Source organism: Taudactylus pleione, unplaced genomic scaffold (assembly GCF_031769625.1).
Source record: "Taudactylus pleione unplaced genomic scaffold, aTauple2 ptg000070l, whole genome shotgun sequence".
In the NCBI taxonomy this organism is placed as follows: domain Eukaryota; kingdom Metazoa; phylum Chordata; class Amphibia; order Anura; family Myobatrachidae; genus Taudactylus; species Taudactylus pleione.
In genome coordinates, this window is record NW_028284472.1 from 3,185,799 (window position 1) to 3,210,039 (window position 24,241).

Genomic DNA, 24,241 nt, shown 5'->3' on the forward strand with positions numbered 1-24,241 from the left:
TCTGAAGCGACTTGAGGCGATTACCATGTCTAAGTGTTTTGTCTTTAATCACTAGATTCCATCACTGAAGACTTTACTGCAACCTAAATGCAGACGAACTGGATGTCTTATTTTTCTTAGCAAAACCCGCTGCGGTCTTCATTTACTATAGCTGTCAATTGCAACTAATTTTGCTCCACAGACGCAATAAACCTGTAAAGCTGGTCGTACACGCTACAATTATCGGGGTGTTCCGCCCGATATCCGCGGATCGCCCCGATTAATTGTGTGTGGGGGGCGACCAAGGGTTAAATATTGCTCGGTCTGGCATGCCGGATTGTCCAGCATGCCCGTCCGATGCGATATTTAAGGGTAAACTGTCGGCCGCATCAGGCTGCGTATGCCCAGCCTCGGCCAACAGACATTTCCTGTGTTCCCATAGAAGCGAGGAGCGCAGATGTCGGGCTGATACTGTGAGAAATCTCTGTGTATGCCGGGGACGTCTGCGGCTGGCAGGCTGCCAGATAAAATGTCTGTCGGTCTGACAGGCATTTTATCTGGCTGTGTATGCCCAGCTTTAGAGTGAAGATCTGCATTTTTTTTTTCCTGTACCAATTTACCTGGTAATGCAGCATATACATTGTCAAGGTACCATCCACATCAGGCAGCCATTTTGTGCTATGGACCAATACTTGTAAGAATGCGCCTTATTCCATCACTAGGAGCTCGTGACCTCGCTGTTAGTGAGGTACACATCATGGGATACCAGTGTGTACCATCGACACTTTTACCTTCATGAGTCAGTGATTCCCATTGACAGAACTGGGTAAGATGTGCCCCCTGAGCTTAGGCCGGACTTGGCAAAGGAAGGACATCCCTCTTAATAAGCCAAAGGAACAGCTGCAGAATCAATGGTTTCTCATTCTTCCATGCAGGCTGCCAGGTGCAATAACCTGCGGGTTGTGGAAAGTCCTGTTGATTTGGCAAATTAGTGGCTAAAAATCCTGCTGCTAAATCGCCAAAACACCGGCAATTTCTGCAACCCACATTTGTCCCAAAATCTGCCCCAGAAAGTGCTTCAGCGATCATACAGCAGGCACCCTGCACAACTATTCCTAGACATAGAGGAGCCTCAGGGTAGGGATCACTATAAATAAGGGTTATTTATGGAGAAAGTGTGGACGATACAACCGGCCACAGAGTGTCCACTCTATGCCTCGATGTAATATCCACACGGATTGTGAAGACCCCACTAATTATTTTCCTGCTGGGGCCATCGTGGGATATCTTGAGCAGGATTCCAAATGTAAAAGGTGTAGTACAGTTAGGGGGTCTATGTACTAAAACTTGTAGAGAGCTAAAGTACCGACCAATCCGTACCTAACTGTCACTGTACAGGGCTATGGGGTCTATGTGCTAAGACTTGGAGAGGAGATAAAGTACCAACCAATCGGCTCCTGTCACTTTACAGGCTGTGTTTGAAAAATGACAGTTAAGAGCTGATTGGTTGGTACTTTAACTCCATCCACCTTATCTCTCTCCAAGGATTAGGGGTCAATTTACTACACTTGGATGGAGATAAAGTGGGTGGAGAGAGTAAAAGTCAATCAGCTCCTGTCTTTTTTTTTTTTTTTTAAACACAGCCTGCGACATGGCAGTAAGGAGCTGATTGGCTGGTGCTTTATCTCTATCCAAGGCTTGGTAAATAGACCCCTTAGTGAAAGATTTACTGAACCTTCAAACGAGGAGAAGAGGAGGTGGTGCCCATAACTACCAATCAGATTGTAGCTATCATATATCTAGTACACTCTGTAATATAGCAAGCATCTGGTTGCTCTGATGACCTCTCTACTTGTTCTCTTGGGTGGTTTGATAAATCTTCCCATATCTATACGAGATTGGAAATACATGCCAAACGCAGGTTTTCGTGGGCCGATATCTACTCTGGAGTTTGGATACACAGACATAATAAAGTACACACAAGTATGTAAAATATAAATATCAATTGCACTGTATCTCCGAAACCAGCCCTAGTATGTCAGCAATGCCTAACAAGGCTTGAAGGGAGGTCATAATGGGTACACGTGGCGATGGAAGAATCCAGGTTCTGCATCTATATTAATAGGAACTGAGCATAATAATCTGCAGACCTCAGTAAGGCACTTGGCGACGTTTCATGGAAACCGCTGCACGGTTAGTTGTGCAAATGTTGTGCCGTAACGGGCAGCGTCCAACCATTTGTGCTCTATTTTATGAGCAGTACTAGAAAAATAACTGGAATGATTGCACTTATCCATGGCAGTTACCTGGGCACCAGCCGGCCAAACATGTTCCCCAATAAATTATTTTCCTACAGTGAATAGTGACAACCGGACGTCAAACTTGCAGAGAGAAAATGGGAACCGTAACTTTTCACTCGTTAAACCAAATGGACATAAATTTGCAATAAAACTACTTTGGGATACACAGGAATGGTTCCCGCTATTTGTCAGGGACGTGTTTTGTGTATTTTTAGTATGAAGCCAAATTTGTCTGAAAATCCTCTGTCCTCGGCCTCCCTCACCCAGCCCTGGTGATTCATCGCCTGGGAATGATATCCCAGCCACGTCTGCCGCCAGGATCCTCTCTGGTTGCTGCTGAGAACGTGGGGGAATCCCGGAGGGAGGAGGGTCTGTCCTGGGGCACAAAATGCACTAATATATATACACAGTCAGGTCCATAAATATTGGGACATTGACAGAATTTTCATATTTTGGCCTCTAGTCAATGCCTTTGAAATGAAACAAACAAGATGTGCTTTAACTGCATACTTTCAGATTTAATTTGAGGGTAATTACATCCAAATCAGGTGAACGGTGTAGGAATTACAACGGTTTCTATATGTGCCTCCCACTTTTTAAGGGGTCAAAAGTAATGGGACAAACTAAACAATCCTAAATCTAACTTTCTACTTCAGGGTCCATAGGGTATCCACAGGATACCTTGGGGTATAGGTGTGACGTCAGTCGCAGGGCACCAAAGAGTTAAGCTTTCAGCCTCCCAGGATGCACTAGGTCCCCCTCCTATACCCCGCCCCCGGGCCAAGGCACCTCAGTTTAGTTTGGTGCCCGGCCGGAGTCGGGTGCACCTGTTGGAGTGGGGGCTAGAAGAGCCCCTGAAGCTTATTCTTCATGCAGCTGTGGCTGCACATCTGGATGAACAGCATGGACAGTCAGTCCTGACGTCCATGCTGTCTTCCCTACACCCCGCCGGTACCAGAACGCCGGTACTGATCCGGGGATGCTGGTGGGCGTCTGGGGTCACAGCTAGCGGTGACCCCAGATGCTCCGGACCATGGCCGGATTCAAGGGGGACAGGTAAGCAGCGGGGTCCCGCGGTGGGTCCCCGCTGATCACATGGTCCTAAGTCCCCAGGCAGGGGGCTCCCTGGGGACTGGCTGCAGCGTGGAGCCAGGCGACCAACCTGCGCTTCCACTACCCCCTGGGACAGCGGACCGCAGCAGAGCGGTAGCGCTGCGGCATCCCAGGGGTTAAATGCATGCCAGGGGAGCGCGCCTTCCCTGTCTCACAGCCGGCGCCTCCCCCGCTGCACACAGCCCTCTCTGCATGCTGCCGACTGGTCCTGTGGCAGCGCTCCTCCCCCAGGCCAGCCTCCTCTCTGTTCCTCGGCGGCCATCTTCTCCAGAACGCATGGTGAACGCTGCTGGAAGCGCTGGACGGAAGCATCGTGGTCTGGGTCCCCCCGCATACCTCTCCTCCGCTGTGGTCAGGTCTGTGTATGCAGCGCTGTGTCCTACCAGGCCCTGTGTCTGTGTAGTTGAGTGATCAGCGCTGTTAGTGCAGGAATTGTTATTTTTCTGCATTGTATGTGACTGTGCTAGCGCTGCTGCCTGTAACTTTTCTTCTCTAAACTGTCAGCTTTATTACTGTCCCTGTTCTTCTGCTAAAGCCCTTGCGGTGCGGTGCTGCAGGGTGGTCTCTCGCCTATTTAATACTTAATTGGTGAGAGAGGTCACATACGTGGTGCCATCATGTCTGAAAGTGATTTTCCCCTCCGGCTACAGTGTACCACGTGCAAAGTACCGTTAGCGGAGGGGGAGGGTAGCGCGGAGGGCCTTTGCCGGCAGTGTTTGTCCATGGCGCGGCCTATTACGGTTACAGCACCGGTACAGGAGCCGCCCTGGGCTTGTTTCGCTCAGGCGTTAACAGCTTTAGTGGGCCAGTTAGCTCCGCAGCCCGCGTTTACTCCGATGGGTTTGTCCCAGCAGTCTGTGGTGTCGTCACCCATGCAGGGGTTCCCACGACAATTGGTGGTACCCCACAGTCTCCCTATTTCCCCGCTCCCGGGTTCTCAGGAGCCAGCGTGGGTTAACTCCCTGACGAGTTCTGTACAGCACTTGTCGGATGTGTTGCAAGGGGAGTCTGTGATGCGGCCTCATAAAAGGCCGGTGGCGTCTCTGTCCGCTCCTTATGAGGATGACGAAGGGACGTCTGATGATGGGGAGATTCTGGATCCTTACGATCAGGAACCTCTCCATACTAAGGACGCTGATGCTAAGTCCAAAGTATATATTCCTGGACTTATTCGGGCGGTCCGCACAGCCTTGGTGATTGAGGACGAAGTTCCCCCAGCGGCTAAATCTAAGTATGCCTTTTTCAAAGATGTGAAGGGCGATGCCACAGTCTTTCCTCTTTCGGGTCAGTTGGTGGACCATTTAGAGGAGGCGTGGAAACAACCTGGCAAAAGATACCAGCCGCAGAGACGCCTGGCGGTGGCTTATCCGTTCGCGGATAATTATTTTGCTAAGTGGGAATCCCCTCCACAGGTGGATTCTCACGTGACCCGTCTTGTCCGTAGTGCCACATTGCCGATGCCATCCATGTCCTCCCTTAAGGATGCTACGGACCGCAAGGTAGAAATCTGCCTGAAGTCCGCTTATTCCCTTGCAGGGGGGGCAGCACGGCCGGCTATGGCCATTTGCTGGGTTGCCAGAGCGATGGAGCGCTGGGCGGATTCATTAGAGGCTTCTTTTGAATCCGACTGTCCGGCCGATCAGGCGGAGTTGATTGGCAATCTCCGTGATTCGGCCACCTACATCAACGAGGCGGCTCTAGACATTAGTACTCTGGTGTCTAGAATTTCTTCAGCAGCGGTAGCTGCTCGTCGCACCTTGTGGCTGCGATCCTGGAAGGCGGACGCAGATTCCAAGAAAGGTCTGGAAGCGTTGCCGTTTACCGGAGAAGTTCTCTTCGGTCCGGATCTGGATAAGATTGTGGCCACGCTGGCGGCAGCCAAATCTGCCTGTCTCCCGTCGGCCGCTGCTCCTTCTGGTTCGGGACCATCGTCCTTTCGGTCATCTAGGGCCCAGGGCAGGCCCAAACCACAGTCGTTTCCTCGACAGGCTGGCCCTAAGAAATCGGTCAAGCCCCGGAAGCAGGCATGGAGTACCAGACGTCCGGCCCCCAAGCCAGATGACAAGCCTGCGGCCTGACGGTCCGGGCCTCCCTTTGGGGGATCCCAGGGTGGGAGGCCGCCTGCTACAGTTCGCCCAGTGTTGGTCGACCACTACGACAGACACTTGGGTTCTGGAGGTGGTTTCCCACGGATACGCCCTCTCCTTCCGGCACAGACCCCCGGCTCGCTTCTTCACCACGGGTCTCCCATCAGACCGGAACAAGGCTACGGAGCTGCGGAAGGTATTGCACACTATGCTCCAGGCTGGAGTTATAGTGGCGGTTCCATTCTCCCAGAGGGGCCAGGGTTTCTATTCAAATCTATTTTTGGTACAGAAACCCAATGGGTCATATCGTCCGATTCTCAACCTCAAAGCACTCAACAAGTCTTTGCGGGTCCCGAAGTTTCGGATGGAGACCCTACGGTCCATCATTCTGGCGCTGGAACCTGGGGACTACTTGGTGTCATTGGACATACAGGACGCTTACCTGCATGTCCCTATTCTTTGGTGCCATCAACAGTTCCTCAGGTTTGCAATCAGCAGCGACCACTTCCAGTTTCGGGCGTTACCTTTTGGCCTGGCAACAGCACCACGTGTTTTCACCAAGGTGATGGCGGTCATGGCGGCTTCTCTGCGGCTGCAGGGAGTCCGCATGTTGCCGTATTTGGACGACCTGTTATTGGTGGCAGGATCTCCAGAGCTCCTGTTACGCCACTTGGACCTGACCATTGCACTGCTGCAACGGCACGGCTGGCTAATCAACTGGCAGAAGTCCACTCTAATCCCGTCTCGGAGGATTCTGCATCTTGGAGCCTTATTGGACTCGGGACAGCAAAGGATCTTCGTGACGGAGGACAAGATCTCTGCTTTACAGTCAAGGGTGCGCAGTTGTCTGCACAGCCGCCGGGTGTCCTTACACTCGGCGATGAGGTTACTGGGCTCCATGGTGTCGGTGTTCGACATGGTGGAATACGCCCAGTTTCACTCCAGACCTCTGCAGCACCTGATCCTGTCCAAGTGGAACGGGCTGACTCAGTCTCTGAAGTCCCAGACGATTGTGCTCACCCAGGAGGTTCGCCTGTCCCTTACGTGGTGGTTACAGACGACCCACCTCAACAAGGGACGTCCGTTCTGGGTTCCAAATTGGGTCCTGTTGACAACGGACGCCAGTCTTCGGGGCTGGGGAGCAGTTTCGGGTCCACACTTGTTCCAGGGCAGGTGGACGCCGACAGAAGCGGAGCTTCCAATAAATATCTTGGAACTCCGTGCGGTCTTCAATGCTCTCCAGCAGGCACAGCGGTTTCTCCAGGGTCGCCCGGTGCAGGTCCAGTCGGACAACGCTACCACCGTGGCCTACATAAACAGGCAAGGAGGAACTCGCAGTCGGGCGGCTCTCGTAGAGGTCTCTCGGATCCTGGTTTGGGCGGAGCGCAATCTTCCGGCCATATCAGCGGTCTTCATCCCGGGAGTGCTCAATTGGGAGGCGGACTTTCTAAGTCGCCAGGACGTTCATCCGGGGGAATGGTCCCTGCACCCGGACGTTTTTCAACTACTGGTGGACAGGTGGGGTCTTCCAGAAATCGGCCTCATGGCGTCCCGGCACAACAACAAGTTGCCGGTGTACGGGTCTCGCACAAGAGACGAAGGGGCGTCTCTGGTGGATGCTCTGTCCGTCCGGTGGACGTTCCGGTTCGCATACCTGTTCCCTCCGGTCTCCCTTCTTCCACGGGTAATCCGGAAATTCAAACAGGAAGGAGGGACGCTCCTGTTGATAGCTCCCGCGTGGCCCAGACGGCACTGGTTCTCAGACCTTCAGGGTCTGTCCGTGGACATTCCTCTGCGGTTGCCGCTACGACCGGACCTTCTGTCTCAGGGTCCTTGCCTTCACCCGGACCTGACTCGGCTGTCTTTGACGGCGTGGCTGTTGAGACGGCCATGCTGAGGTCCCGGGGGTTTTCCAGCTCTGTGGTGCGTACCATGTTACGAGCTCGGAAACCGTCTTCCGCGAGGATATACCATCGCGTGTGGCATACGTTCTTCCAGTGGTGTCGACCGAGAGGTTATGCACCGCGGGAGTTTCGTCTGTCTCGGATTCTCGCCTTCCTGCAAGCGGGACTAGATCATGGGCTTCGCCTTGCTTCTTTGAAGGTACAGGTTTCGGCCCTATCTGTCTGGTTTCACCGTAGGATTGCTACAATCCCGGATGTGCGCACCTTTATGCAGGGTGTTCTCCGCATTCAGCCGCCCTTTGTTCCACCTGTGGCGCCTTGGGATTTGGCTGTGGTCCTGAGGGCTCTCCAAGGACCGCCGTTTGAACCACTGGGCTCAGTGGATCTTAAATGGCTAACAGCTAAGACTGTTTTCCTTCTGGCCATTGCTTCGGCCAGACGTGTTTCTGAGTTAGGGGCTCTTTCTTGTAGACCCCCTTTCTTGGTTTTTTATGGGAACAGGGCAGTGCTCCGCACTCGGCCCGAGTTTTTTCCTAAAGTTGTTTCCCAGTTTCATATTAACGAGGAAATAGTTGTTCCGGCCTTTAACTCACCGGGTCTTTCCGTGGGTGAGGCCTCTTTGGATGTTGTGCGGGCCTTAAGGACTTATGTTGACCGCACTTCTTCGTTTAGGAAGTCGGACGCTTTGTTTGTCCTCTTTGGCTTCCGTAAAAAGGGTTGGCCTGCTTCAAAGCAAACTTTGGCAGCCTGGATCCGTATGGCTATTTCTGAAGCTTATCTTCATGAAGGCCTACCGGTCCCTCCTTCTCTGAAGGCTCATTCCACTAGGTCTGTGGGTCCTTCGTGGGCAGCTCGACGTGGTGCCTCGGCAGTTCAGATCTGCAAGGCTGCTACGTGGTCTTCTGTCCATACCTTCGTGAGGTATTACAGGTTTGACACCTTCGCCTCTCAGGATGCTTCCTTCGGGCGGCGGATTCTCCTTTCTGCACAGGAGCGTCCCCACCCTTAAAGGATACTGCTTTGGGACATCCCCAAGGTATCCTGTGGATACCCTATGGACCCTGAAGTAGAAAATATGAGATATGGTAAGAACTTACCCTTGTTATCTCTATTTCTACGAAGTCCATAGGGTTCCACAGGACTCCCGCCCTGTCGCACCTGTGCTGCAGATGGGCTTTGCTCTGGTCACCGGTTTTCCGTCTCCCTCTGGTGAGAATGTGATTCTTGTATGTGTCCAGATCTTTGTTCTCTCTCTTCCTTCTCCTCCTCCGGCCTATGGCTTGGTAACTAACTGAGGTGCCTTGGCCCGGGGGCGGGGTATAGGAGGGGGACCTAGTGCATCCTGGGAGGCTGAAAGCTTAACTCTTTGGTGCCCTGCGACTGACGTCACACCTATACCCCAAGGTATCCTGTGGAACCCTATGGACTTCGTAGAAATAGAGATAACAAGGGTAAGTTCTTACCATATCTCATATTTTCACTTTTTAATACTTTGTTGCAAATCCTTTGCAGGCAATTACAGCCTGAAGTCTGGAACGCATAGACATCATCAGACGCTGGGTTTCATCCCTGGTGATGCTCTGCCAGGCCTCTACTGCAAATGTCTTCAGTTCCTGCTTGTTCTTGTGGCATTTTCCCTTCAGTTTTGTCTTCATCAAGTGAAATGCATGCTCGGATTCAGGTCAGGGGATTGACTTGGTAATTGCATAATATTCCACTTTTTAGCTTTAAAAAACTCTTTGGTTGCTTTTGCAGTATGCTTCGGGTCATTGTCCATCTGCACTGTGAAGCACCGTCCAATGAGTTCTAAAGCATTTGACTGAATATGAGCATATAATATTGCCCAAAACATTTCAGAATTCATTCTGCTGCTTTTGTCAGCAGTCACATCCTCAATAAATACAAGGGAACCAGTTCCATTGGCAGCCATACATGCCCACGCCATGACACTACCGCCACCATGCTTCACTGATGAGGTGGTATATTTTGGATCATGAGCAGTTCCTTTCCTTCTCCACACTCTTCTCTTCCCATCACTCCTGTACAAGTTGATCTTTGTCTCATCTGTCCATAGGATGTTGTTCCAGAACTGTAATGGCATTTTAGATGTTGTTTGGCAAACTCTAATCTGGTCTTCCTGTTTTTGAGGCTCACCAATGGTTTACATCTTGTGGTGAACTATATTCACCCTTGTGAAGTCTTCTCTTGATTGATGACTTTGACACATATACATCTACCTCCTGGAGAGTGTTCTTGATTTGGCCAACTGTTGCGAAGGGGTTTTTCTTCACCAGGGAAATAATTCTTCTGTCATCCACCACAGTTGTTTTCCGTGGTCTTTTGGTGTTGCTGAGCTCTCCGGTGCATTCTTTCTTTTTAAGAATGTTCCTAACAGTTGATTTGGCCACACCTAATGGTTTTGCTGTCTCTCTGATGGGTTTGTTTTGATTTTTCAGCCTAATGATGGCTTGCTTCACTGATAGTGACAGCTCTTTAGATCTCATATTGAGAGTCGACAGCAACTGATTACAAATGCAAATGTCACACCTAGAATCAACTCCAGACCTTTTACCTGCTTTATTGATAATGAAATAACGAGGGAATAGCCCACACCTGTCCATGAAATAGCTTTTGAGTTGATAGTCCCATTACTTTTGGCCCCTTGAAAAGTGGGAGGCACATATAGAAACCATTGTAATTCCTACACCGTTACCTGATTTGGATGTAATTACCCTCAAATTAAATCTGAAAGTCTGCAGTTAAAGCACATCTTGTCTGTTTCATTTCAAAGCCATTGTGGTGGTGAATAGAGGCCAAATTATGAAAATTCTGACAATGTCCCAATATTTATGCACGTGTGTGTGTGTGTGTGTGTGTGTGTGTGTGTGTGTGTGTGTATATATATATATATATATATATATGTGTGTGTGTGTGTGTGTGTGTGTGTGTGTGTGTGTGTGTGTGTGTGTGTGTGTGTGTGTGTGTGTGTGTGTGTGTGTGTGTGTATATATATATATATATATATATATATATATATATATATACACACACACACTGTATAACCTAACTCTTAAGATGCATACACACACGATTTTTTGAACGATTATCGTTAACTGTATTGTTTCTTTCAATTGTTGAAAAAATCGTTCTCTTTCTAAGTTAAAAGGATGAACGATTATCGTTCATGCGCGTTCACATTTGTAGCTTAGTCAGACTGCCCAACTCAACGATTTTCAGTAAGGTAATATGCAAATATCGTTTGTAGTTCAAAAAAATCATTCATTACATTTAGTAAATGAACGATTTTGGTAAACTATTTTCGTTCATTTTTCCCTTGAAAAAATCAACGAAAATCGTTTACTAAAATTGGTTCATTTACAAAATCGTGTGTGTATGCAGCTTTATTATATGGATAACGTCCATATTTTGTGTGTGGCGCAGATTGTGATGATGCTGATTAATTACATTTAATGAGTTTGGGTTAGGCTACGGGAGGGGAGGGGTAGGGTACTTACCTGCATGCGTCGGCATTCTGACCGTCAGGATGTCGCTGTCGGTATTCTGACCGCCGGGATCCCGTACCCAACCCGGTTAAAATTTAGAGCTAAATTTATTAAAGCTTCTAAAAATTAAGTGTTGGTGTTGCCCATAGCAACCAAGCTTTAGCTATAATTTCTCTATTGCATTCTAGAAAATGATAGATACAGTGGTTGCTATGGGCAACATCTCCACTTGTCTGTTGTAGAAGCTTTAATAAATCTACCCTATAGGCCCATAGCGCCCGATTTGCTGGTCCCAATGCGATGTCAGCGAGGTAGCCAGTGGATTTAAAACTGCAATTAGTGTTAAGGCAAAACTAGGTCGTTTGTGTTGTAAAACGATCTCGCACAGACCAGCAATTCGGACGCTATTCCATATGGGCTATAGGCTAATTGGTAATTGATATTGAAGATAATGAGTCTATTAGTTTGAATTACATTGTCAGGTAAGTTGCAGGATGCAGTGGAATAATAAACGATAGCTGTGTTTTGCGCGGGTTCATCTAACTCGGGTCAAGCAGACAGATTGCTCGGTGTGCCGTGTGGTCATTACTCGACTGAGTGCTGAGGACCTCGGATTCTGTACAACCCTTGTTACAAGATGAATCTGGATTGACAAAGGTCCTTGTCACTACATGGGCTCCGCTAGGTTGAGTAATATGATGTTGCAGAATTTGCTTCTCCATTCAAGTATCAAACAGAGAGGATTGTGGGACAAACTCTAGTGTGATCAGTACATAAATCAATAAAGATGGCGCTGTGGCAACCTAATATAAAGTAATTCAAATAAACTCAGGTGCCTCAAAAAAAGAAATATAATATTTATTAATATATACAGTTTATCCCAACACTCACATATTTAAACCATGAAATTATATTTACTGTATATGTAAAGCTGCATACACACACAACGATTTTATTACCAACGATTTTCTGTCATTAAAGGTGCGTACACACGTACAGATATATCGTTACAATATGAACGATATTGATCAACGATAGATCGTTCATATCTATTCAGTGAACGACCAACGATGCGCGTTCCCGCATGGACGATAACTCTATCTATGATCGTCCGTACATGCAGGCCAATCTGGACGATATCGTCAACTTTGCATGTTCAGAGATGTGGCAGGATGACTCACTGAAAGATATCTTTCATGTCGTTGGAGGTACAGATTGTCCTGTGTGTATGCACCTTATCTCTCAGATTACCTGTCAGATTTTTTAAAGTGTAATGAACGATTTTTTTGAACTACAAACGATTTTTACATATTCCCTCAAGGAAAATCATTCAGTTGGTCAGTCTGACTGAACTACAAACGTGAACGCGTATGAACGATAATCGTTTTGACTCAGAAAGTGAACGATTTTTTCAACAATTGAACGATAAACTATATCGTTAACAATAATCGTTCAAAAAATCCTGTGTGTATGCACCTTCAAAGTTACAATTTACAAGCCAATCGTGCTGCACCTTAGGGGGGGCACTGCGAGTGATCTTGCAGGACCCGAGCACATGAGGAGAAAGGGCCAGGCTCATACGCAGTCCTCCTGCCATCAGACTTAAATGAAAATCATCGGGTTTGCGTACAGGTCTGAATCGGGCCTAATGTCTCCATCGGGTGCTCAAAGCCAAACCGATAAAGGTCTGTACATAAAAATGACTTAAGACGAGCGCTAGTTGTTTAACCTGGAGGTACCAGGAGCTATTCCCCCTGTCCCCAGTACACTGCAACACACCACCCTGCCCTGTCCTCTGGCACTTTATAGTTATATTTGCCACAATCACTGGACTCCGTCCAGGCTGCTGAGCTCCTCGCTGTCCCCTCTCAGTGCTGGGGATACCAGTAACTGATTCTCCTGGTGCCCCAGTGCTAGGCCGCACACAGCCCTGCAGCTCAGGCAGTGCCGGGGCGCCAGGAGCCAGGCTCCCAATCCCCAGCATTCTGCACATAGACCCCATAGTCCCAGGTTGCAGGTCTATGTACTAAGCAGTGTTGGGAGACAGGGTAAAAAGTGATAAGAAAGTAATAAGGTGCCAGCCAATCAGCTCCCAACTCATCTCACAGGCTGTGTTTGAAAAATGACAGTTGGGAGCTGATTGGCTGGCACCTTATCACTTTCTTATCACTTTTCACTCTGTCTCCTAACACTGCTTAGTAAATGGAGCCCTATGTCCTGGCTGCAGCAGCTCTTCATTTACACTGAGGTGCACCGGGGGTCAACTAAAAATGACCTGGGGGTCTATGTACTAAGCCTTGGAGAGAGAGAAAGTGGACGGAGATAAAGAACTAAGTGATCAATTCCTAACTGTCATTTTTTCAAACACAGCCTATAAAGTGATAAGAGCCGATTGGTTGGTACTTTATATCTCCGTCGAGACCTTCTGGAAGAGTAGCCAAGTGTGACGTAACTCTTATACATTATACAGCATATATCTTCAACTGCTTATCTTTTTTTTTTTAGAAAAAAATCCCTTGACAGATGGTTAGCAACTTAAATCCTCCCCTATAGATAGGAAGGACTTGATTCAGATATCCTCAGCTTGAGAAAGCTCCACGCTGGGAGCGAAACGCGTCGATTGGGATATCCTAATTTGTCCCGGCTACTTTGTATGATTGATACATTCGTCCACCACTACCAGTGGCTTATGATATTTCCCAGCAGGAGTGTGTAACTGCAGGCTGCTTGTTCATGCGGCTTGAGGAGGAGGTGGAAATGGCAGCGAAATGCTAAGCAACCAGCCGAGTTCAATACAAGCCGGGAGACAGCAGCGAACCGCAGTCTCCTCACTACACAGTCAGCTGGGACTCAGCGCCGGGGCTCAACGCTGCTACATACACTAATAAGGTGAGCTGGCCGCAGACCTGTTCCAACTGACCACTGCAAGCCAGGCTTAGCATACGCTGCAAAAACAACAGCCGCTTATATTGCCTTATATTGTATTTACACAAAGGACATTTAGCCACTGACTCTTACTATACCATCGATACTATCCACAGATGTGATTACAATTAACAATATATAGTGATCGGAATGTGAGAGCGTCATCCAGCGCACTACAAATGCCATCGTGCTAAGAATAAAAGAATAACCAGCTAGCTTGATACACTGTGGGAAGTTACCCCCCGGACACAGCCGGAACACTACAGGTACCATCCTGCTACAAACACAATTAAGATCAAATAAACTGTTGGCTATATTACGATAAGCTTCCTTATAAAGGCAGATATATTTAGGTGGGATTACTTAAGCCTATACACTAAACAGTTAAGGGGTAAATTTACTAACGTGAAAGTTTTTAGAAGTGAGTTTTAGAAGAGATGTTGCCCATAGCAACCAATCAGATTCTACTGAACATTTAACTAGCACCTCCTAGACGATAATAGCTAGAATCTGATTGGTTGCTATAAGCAACATCTCTTCTAAAACTCACTTCTAAAAACTCTCACTTTAGTAAATTTACCCCTTAGAATTATGGTGGACATTAAGTATACTTCCTAATTGCATACTGAACAGAGACATCTACTATGCACTTTCTATTGGATGAATATCTATTGACTTTTTGATGCCTATTAAATACATTGTTTCATTTGAAAGATATTTTTATGTAGCAACTTGCAGGATATACTGTTATTAATTATATTTGATACATTTTATTTATGTTTATATACTACGAAGTGTCTATGTGGATAAACGTATTAAAAGATTCAGAGAAACTCACTTCTTACTGAGATCATTCAAGTATACCGTTTTATTGTTGGTCCAACGGAAAGTTTTTTCTTTCTATCTATGTGTCAGAATTACATCTGACAATTAGTCCAGCTGCATTGCTTTAATTAGATACATATTTATATACCTAACGTTTTTTTCATATATTTATTTTTTATTATTTGTAATTATATTTATTTTATTATATATATCTCCAAAGCGCCAGGTTCACTGGAGCTCTCAGGTAATACTGATTAGCTGCAGCACTCATTCATTTTAAAGGAAAACGTCACACGAAAAGACGCTCGGTGCTACCGAGTCGCACGTCGCTCACGTGCGACTCATGTGGACACATCTATATGCTTTGTGCTCTGGTGAAATAACTGATTACTAGTGATGTGACTGGTTGGCTGCCTTCACCATGTGTAGGGAATAGGGGAACTTTTATTTGCTTAGTAGCAATATAAAGTTCAAAGCTGTCAGTTATTTTAACTCTGTTTTGTATTTATATATATAACCACTAGAGGGAGCTTCAGGGCAACCATTGGTCAGATTCCCCTGTAACTTGTGCAGCTTCTAAGCAGAGAGAGATACTTTACCCCAGAGGTTCTCAAACTCTGTCCTCAGGACCCCACACAGTTCACGTTTCCTAGGTCCCCAGCAGGAGCACAGGTGTATTCATTACTCACTGACACATTTTAAAAGTTCCACAAGTGGAGCTAATTATATCACTTGTGAGTCTGCGAGGAGACCTGGAAAACATGCACTGTTTGGGGTCCTGAGGACCGAGTCTGAGAACCTGTGCTCTATGCCGATTCCAAAGTTTCTTGCACATATTATTGTCTGCGTGTGTCCGTAACAAGCCATGTTCCCTGCGTCTTTATGTATAACTTCATTTCTTCTTTGTCAGCGTTAAGTTCTATACAAAATGATGAACACATTTTTCTTATGAGCAAAGATCCAGAATCATTGACCCAGCGGCAGTGCCCCTTTTCTGCATGCGCAAACCTGTGTATAGTGATCAGAGTGAGTAACCTGTGTATAGTGATGATTAGTGTGTATCAGGTGTGTGATATAGGTGTGACCTGTGTATAGTGATGATTAGTGTGTATCAGGTGTGTGATATAGGTGTGACCTGTGTATAGTGATGATTAGTGTGTATCAGGTGTGTGATATAGGTGTGACCTGTGTATAGTGATGATTAGTGTGTATCAGGTGTGTGACATAGGTGTGACCTGTGTATAGTGATTAGTGTGTATCAGGTGATTAGTGTGTATCAGGTGTGTGATATAGGTGTGACCTGTGTATAGTGATTAGTGTGTATCAGGTGTGTGATATAGGTGTGAGCTGAGTATAGTGATTAGTGTGTATCAGGTGTGTGATATAGGTGTGATCTGTGATTAGTGTATATCAGGTGTGTGATATAGGTGTGACCTGTGTATAGTGATTAGTGTGTATCAGGTGTGTGATATAGGTGTGACCTGAGTACAGTGATTAGTGTGTATCAGGTGTGTGATATACAGTAGGTGTGACCTGTGTATAGTGATTAGTGTGTATCAGGTGTGTGATATACAGTAGGTGTGACCTGTGTATAGTGACTAGTGTGTATCAGGTGTGTGATATACAGTAGGTGTGACCTGTGTATAGTGACTAGTGTGTATCAGGTGTGTGATATACAGTAGGTGTGACCTGTGTATAGTGACTAGTGTGTATCAGATGTGTGATATACAGTAGGTGTGACCTGTGTATAGTGATTAGTGTGTATCAGGTGTGTGATATAGGTGTGACCTGTGTATAGTGATTAGTGTGTATCAGGTGTGTGATATAGGTGTGACCTGTGTATAGTGATTAGTGTGTATCAGGTGTGTGATATACAGTAGGTGTGACCTATGTATAGTGATTAGTGTGTATCAGGTGTGTGATATACAGTAGGTGTGACCTGTGTATAGTGACTAGTGTGTATCAGGTGTGTGATGTACAGTAGGTGTGACCTGTGTATAGTGATTAGTGTGTATCAGGTGTGTGATATAGGTGTGACCTGTGTATAGTGATTAGTGTGTATCAGGTGTGTGATATAGGTGTGACCTGTGTATAGTGATTAGTGTGTATCAGGTGTGTGATATACAGTAGGTGTGACCTGTGTATAGTGATTAGTGTGTATCAGATGTGTGATATACAGTAGGTGTGACCTGTGTATAGTGATTAGTGTGTATCAGGTGTGTGATATACAGTAGGTGTGACCTGTGTATAGTGATTAGTGTGTATCAGGTGTGTGATATACAGTAGGTGTGACCTGTGTATAGTGACTAGTGTGTATCAGGTGTGTGATATACAGTAGGTGTGACCTGTGTATAGTGATTAGTGTGTATCAGGTGTGTGATATACAGTAGGTGTGACCTGTGTATAGTGACTAGTGTGTATCAGGTGTGTGATATACAGTAGGTGTGACCTGTGTATAGTGATTAGTGTGTATCAGATGTGTGATATACAGTAGGTGTGACCTGTGTATAGTGATTAGTGTGTATCAGGTGTGTGAAATACAGTAGGTGTGACCTATGTATAGTGATTAGTGTGTATCAGGTGTGTGATATACAGTAGGTGTGACCTGTGTATAGTGATTAGTGTGTATCAGGTGTGTGATATACAGTAGGTGTGACCTGTGTATAGTGATTAGTGTGTATCAGGTGTGTGATATACAGTAGGTGTGACCTGTGTATAGTGACTAGTGTGTATCAGGTGTGTGATATACAGTAGGTGTGACCTGTGTATAGTGACTAGTGTGTATCAGGTGTGTGATATACAGTAGGTGTGACCTGTGTATAGTGACTAGTGTGTATCAGATGTGTGATATACAGTAGGTGTGACCTGTGTATAGTGATTAGTGTGTATCAGGTGTGTGATATAGGTGTGAGCTGAGTATAGTGATTAGTGTGTATCAGGTGTGTGATATACAGTAGGTGTGACCTGTGTATAGTCATTAGTGTGTATCAGGTGAGTGATATAGGTGTGAGCTGAGTATAGTGATTAGTGTGTATCAGGTGTGTGATATACAGTAGGTGTGACCTGTGTATAGTGATTAGTGTGTATCAGGTGTGTGATATAGGTGTGACCTGTGTATAGTGATTAGTGTGTATCAGGTGTGTGATATACAGTAGGTGTGACCTGTGTATAGTGATTAGTGTGTATCAGGTGTGTGATATACAGTAGGTGTGAGCTGAGTATAGTGATTAGTGTGTATCAGGTGTGTGATATACAGTAGGTGTGACCTGTGTATAGTGATTAGTGTGTATCAGGTGTGTGACATAGGTGTGACCTGTGTATAGTGATTAGTGTGTATCAGGTGATTAGTGTGTATCAGGTGTGTGATATAGGTGTGACCTGTGTATAGTGATTAGTGTGTATCAGGTGTGTGATATAGGTGTGAGCTGAGTATAGTGATTAGTGTGTATCAGGTGTGTGATATAGGTGTGATCTGTGATTAGTGTATATCAGGTGTGTGATATAGGTGTGACCTGTGTATAGTGATTAGTGTGTATCAGGTGTGTGATATAGGTGTGAGCTGAGTATAGTGATTAGTGTGTATCAGGTGTGTGATATACAGTAGGTGTGACCTGTGTATAGTGACTAGTGTGTATCAGATGTGTGATATACAGTAGGTGTGACCTGTGTATAGTGATTAGTGTGTATCAGGTGTGTGATATAGGTGTGACCTGAGTACAGTGATTAGTGTGTATCAGGTGTGTGATATACAGTAGGTGTGACCTGTGTATAGTGATTAGTGTGTATCAGGTGTGTGATATACAGTAGGTGTGACCTGTGTATAGTGACTAGTGTGTATCAGGTGTGTGATATACAGTAGGTGTGACCTGTGTATAGTGACTAGTGTGTATCAGGTGTGTGATATACAGTAGGTGTGACCTGTGTATAGTGACTAGTGTGTATCAGATGTGTGATATACAGTAGGTGTGACCTGTGTATAGTGATTAGTGTGTATCAGGTGTGTGATATAGGTGTGACCTGTGTATAGTGATTAGTGTGTATCAGGTGTGTGATATAGGTGTGACCTGTGTATAGTGATTAGTGTGTATCAGGTGTGTGATATACAGTAGGTGTGACCTATGTATAGTGATTAGTGTGTATCAGGTGTGTGATATACAGTAGGTGTGACCTGTGTATAGTGACTAGTGTGTATCAGGTGTGTGATGTACAGTAGGTGTGACCTGTGTATAGTGATTAGTGTGTATCAGGTGTGTGATATAGGTGTGACCTGTGTATAGTGATTAGTGTGTATCAGGTGTGTGATATAGGTGTGACCTGTGTATAGTGATTAGTGTGTATCAGGTGTGTGATATACAGTAGGTGTGACCTGTGTATAGTGATTAGTGTGTATCAGATGTGTGATATACAGTAGGTGTGACCTGTGTATAGTGATTAGTGTGTATCAGGTGTGTGATATACAGTAGGTGTGACCTGTGTATAGTGATTAGTGTGTATCAGGTGTGTGATATACAGTAGGTGTGACCTGTGTATAGTGACTAGTGTGTATCAGGTGTGTGATATACAGTAGGTGTGACCTGTGTATAGTGATTAGTGTGTATCAGGTGTGTGATATACAGTAGGTGTGACCTGTGTATAGTGACTAGTGTGTATCAGGTGTGTGATATACAGTAGGTGTGACCTGTGTATAGTGATTAGTGTGTATCAGATGTGTGATATACAGTAGGTGTGACCTGTGTATAGTGATTAGTGTGTATCAGGTGTGTGAAATACAGTAGGTGTGACCTATGTATAGTGATTAGTGTGTATCAGGTGTGTGATATACAGTAGGTGTGACCTGTGTATAGTGATTAGTGTGTATCAGGTGTGTGATATACAGTAGGTGTGACCTGTGTATAGTGATTAGTGTGTATCAGGTGTGTGATATACAGTAGGTGTGACCTGTGTATAGTGACTAGTGTGTATCAGGTGTGTGATATACAGTAGGTGTGACCTGTGTATAGTGACTAGTGTGTATCAGGTGTGTGATATACAGTAGGTGTGACCTGTGTATAGTGACTAGTGTGTATCAGATGTGTGATATACAGTAGGTGTGACCTGTGTATAGTGATTAGTGTGTATCAGGTGTGTGATATAGGTGTGAGCTGAGTATAGTGATTAGTGTGTATCAGGTGTGTGATATACAGTAGGTGTGACCTGTGTATAGTCATTAGTGTGTATCAGGTGAGTGATATAGGTGTGAGCTGAGTATAGTGATTAGTGTGTATCAGGTGTGTGATATACAGTAGGTGTGACCTGTGTATAGTGATTAGTGTGTATCAGGTGTGTGATATAGGTGTGACCTGTGTATAGTGATTAGTGTGTATCAGGTGTGTGATATACAGTAGGTGTGACCTGTGTATAGTGATTAGTGTGTATCAGGTGTGTGATATACAGTAGGTGTGAGCTGAGTATAGTGATTAGTGTGTATCAGGTGTGTGATATACAGTAGGTGTGACCTGTGTATAGTGATTAGTGTGTATCAGGTGTGTGATATACAGTAGGTGTGACCTGTGTATAGTGACTAGTGTGTATCAGGTGTGTGATATACAGTAGGTGTGACCTGTGTATAGTGACTAGTGTGTATCAGGTGTGTGATATACAGTAGGTGTGACCTGTGTATAGTGACTAGTGTGTATCAGATGTGTGATATACAGTAGGTGTGACCTGTGTATAGTGATTAGTGTGTATCAGGTGTGTGATATAGGTGTGACCTGTGTATAGTGATTAGTGTGTATCAGGTGTGTGATATACAGTAGGTGTGACCTGTGTATAGTGATTAGTTTGTATCAGGTGTGTGATATACAGAAGGTGTGACCTGTGTATAGTGACTAGTGTGTATCAGGTGTGTGATATACAGTAGGTGTGACCTGTGTATAGTGATTAGTGTGTATCAGATGTGTGATATACAGTAGGTGTGACCTGTGTATAGTGATTAGTGTGTATCAGGTGTGTGATATACAGTAGGTGTGAACTATATATAGTGATTAGTGTGTATCAGGTGTGTGATATACAGTAGGTGTGACCTGTGTATAGTGACTAGTGTGTATCAGGTGTGTGATATACAGTAGGTGTGACCTGTGTATAGTGATTAGTGTGTATCAGGTGTGTGATATAGGTGTGACCTGTGTATAGTGATTAGTGTGTATCAGGTGTGTGATATAGGTGTGACCTGTGTATAGTGATTAGTGTGTATCAGGTGTGTGATATAGGTGTGACCTGTGTATAGTGATTAGTGTGTAACAGGTGTGTGATATACGTGTGACCTGTGTATAGTGATTAGTGTGTATCAGGTGTGTGATATACAGTAGGTGTGACCTGTGTATAGTGATTAGTGTGTATCAGGTGTGTGATATACAGTAGGTGTGACCTGTGTATAGTGACTAGTGTGTATCAGGTGTGTGATATACAGTAGGTGTGACCTGTGTATAGTGATTAGTGTGAATCAGGTGTGTGTGATATACAGTAGGTGTGACCTGTGTATAGTGATTAGTGTGTATCAGGTGTGTGATATAGGTGTGACCTGTGTATAGTGATTAGTGTGTATCAGGTGTGTGATATAGGTGTGACCTGTGTATAGTGATTAGTGTGTATCAGGTGTGTGATATACAGTAGGTGTGACCAGTGTATAGTGATTAGTGTGTATCAGGTGTGTGATATAGGTGTGACCTGTGTATAGTGATTAGTGTGTATCAGGTGTGTGATATACAGTAGGTGTGACCTGTGTATAGTGATTAGAGTGTATCAGGTGTGTGATATACAGTAGGTGTGACCTGTGTATAGTGACTAGTGTGTATCAGGTGTGTGATATACAGTAGGTGTGACCTGTGTATAGTGATTAGTGTGTATCAGATGTGTGATATACAGTAGGTGTGACCTGTGTATAGTGATTAGTGTGTATCAGGTGTGTGATATACAGTAGGTGTGACCTATGTATAGTGATTAGTGTGTATCAGGTGTGTGATATACAGTAGGTGTGACCTGTGTATAGTAATTAGTGTGTATCAGGTGTGTGACATATGTGTGAGCTGAGTATAGTGATTAGTGTGTATCAGGTGTGTGATATACAGTAGGTGTGACCTGTGTATAGTGATTAGTGTGTATCAGGTGTGTGATATAGGTGTGACCTATGTATAGTGATTAGTGTGTATCAGGTGTGTGATATACAGTAGGTGTGACCTGTGTATAGTCATTAGTGTGTATCAGGTGTGTGATATAGGTGTGACCTGTCTATAGTGATTAGTGTGTATCAGGTGTGTGATATACAGTAGGTGTGACCTGTGTATAGTGATTAGTGTGTATCAGGTGTGTGATAAAGGTGTGACCTGTGTATAGTGATTAGTGTGTATCAGGTGTGTGATATAGGTGTGACCTGTGTATAGTGATTAGTGTGTATCAGGTGTGTGATATAGGTGTGACCTGTGTATAGTGATTAGTGTGTATCAGGTGTGTGATATACAGTAGGTGTGACCTGTGTATAGTGATTAGTGTGTATCAGGTGTGTGATATACAGTAGGTGTGACCTGTGTATAGTGATTAGTGTGTATCAGGTGTGTGATATACAGAAGGTGTGACCTGTGTATAGTGACTAGTGTGTATCAGGTGTGTGATATACAGTAGGTGTGACCTGTGTATAGTGATTAGTGTGTATCAGATGTGTGATATACAGTAGGTGTGACCTGTGTATAGTGATTAGTGTGTATCAGGTGTGTGATATACAGTAGGTGTGAACTATATATAGTGATTAGTGTGTATCAGGTGTGTGATATACAGTAGGTGTGACCTGTGTATAGTGACTAGTGTGTATCAGGTGTGTGATATACAGTAGGTGTGACCTGTGTATAGTGACTAGTGTGTATCAGAAGTGTGATATACAGTAGGTGTGACCTGTGTATAGTGATTAGTGTGTATCAGGTGTGTAATATAGGTGTGACCTGTGTATAGTGATTAGTGTGTATCAGGTGTGTGATATAGGTGTGACCTGTGTATAGTGATTAGTGTGTATCAGGTGTGTGATATAGGTGTGAGCTGTGTATAGTGATTAGTGTGTATCAGGTGTGTGATATAGGTGTGACCTGTGTATAGTGATTAGTGTGTATCAGGTGTGTGATATACGTGTGACCTGTGTATAGTGATTAGTGTGTATCAGGTGTGTGATATACAGTAGGTGTGACCTGTGTATAGTGATTAGTGTGTATCAGGTATGTGATATACAGTAGGTGTGACCTGTGTATAGTGACTAGTGTGTATCAGGTGTGTGATATACAGTAGGTGTGACCTGTGTATAGTGATTAGTGTGAATCAGGTGTGTGTGATATACAGTAGGTGTGACCTGTGTAAAGTGATTAGTGTGTATCAGGTGTGTGATATAGGTGTGACCTGTGTATATTGATTAGTGTGTATCAGGTGTGTGATATAGGTGTGACCTGTGTATAGTGATTAGTGTGTATCAGGTGTGTGATATACAGTAGGTGTGACCAGTTTATAGTGATTAGTGTGTATCAGGTGTGTGATATAGGTGTGACCTGTGTATAGTGATTACTGTGTATCAGGTGTTTGATATACAGTAGGTGTGACCTGTGTATAGTGATTAGAGTGTATCAGGTGTGTGATATACAGTAGGTGTGACCTGTGTATAGTGACTAGTGTGTATCAGGTGTGTGATATACAGTAGGTGTGACCTGTGTATAGTGATTAGTGTGTATCAGATGTGTGATATACAGTAGGTGTGACCTGTGTATAGTGATTAGTGTGTATCAGGTGTGTGATATACAGTAGGTGTGACCTATGTTTAGTGATTAGTGTGTATCAGGTGTGTGATATACAGTAGGTGTGACCTGTGTATAGTAATTAGTGTGTATCAGGTGTGTGACATAGGTGTGAGCTGAGTATAATGATTAGTGTGTATCAGGTGTGTGATATACAGTAGGTGTGACCTGTGTATAGTGATTAGTGTGTATCAGGTGTGTGATATAGGTGTGACCTATGTATAGTGATTAGTGTGTATCAGGTGTGTGATATATAGTAGGTGTGACCTGTGTATAGTGATTAGTGTGTATCAGGTGTGTGATATATAGTAGGTGTGACCTGTGTATAGTGATTAGTGTGTATCAGGTGTGTGATATACAGTAGGTGTGACCTGTGTATAGTGATTAGTGTGTATCAGGTGTGTGATATACAGTAGGTGTGACCTGTGTATAGTGATTAGTGTGTATCAGGTGTGTGATATACAGTAGGTGTGACCTGTGTATAGTGATTAGTGTGTATCAGGTGTGTGATATATAGTAGGTGTAACCTGTGTATAGTGATTAGTGTGTATCAGGTGTGTGATATACAGTAGGTGTGACCTGTGTATAGTGACTAGTGTGTATCAGGTGTGTGATATACAGTAGGTGTGACCTGTGTATAGTGATTAGTGTGTATCAGATGTGTGATATACAGTAGGTGTGACCTGTGTATAGTGATTAGTGTGTATCAGGTGTGTGATATACAGTAGGTGTGACCTATGTATAGTGATTAGTGTGTATCAGGTGTGTGATATACAGTATGTGTGACCTGTGTATAGTAAT

The 24,241-nt window shown here is 44.9% G+C and overlaps 1 protein-coding gene across 1 annotated transcript in view; it reads right to left on the reverse strand.

Annotated features, from left to right (window-relative positions):
* The window catches only part of EFHC1 (EF-hand domain containing 1), a 144,288-nt gene that overhangs the window by 839 nt on the left and 119,208 nt on the right, over positions 1-24,241 (reverse strand). The window lies entirely within an intron of this gene.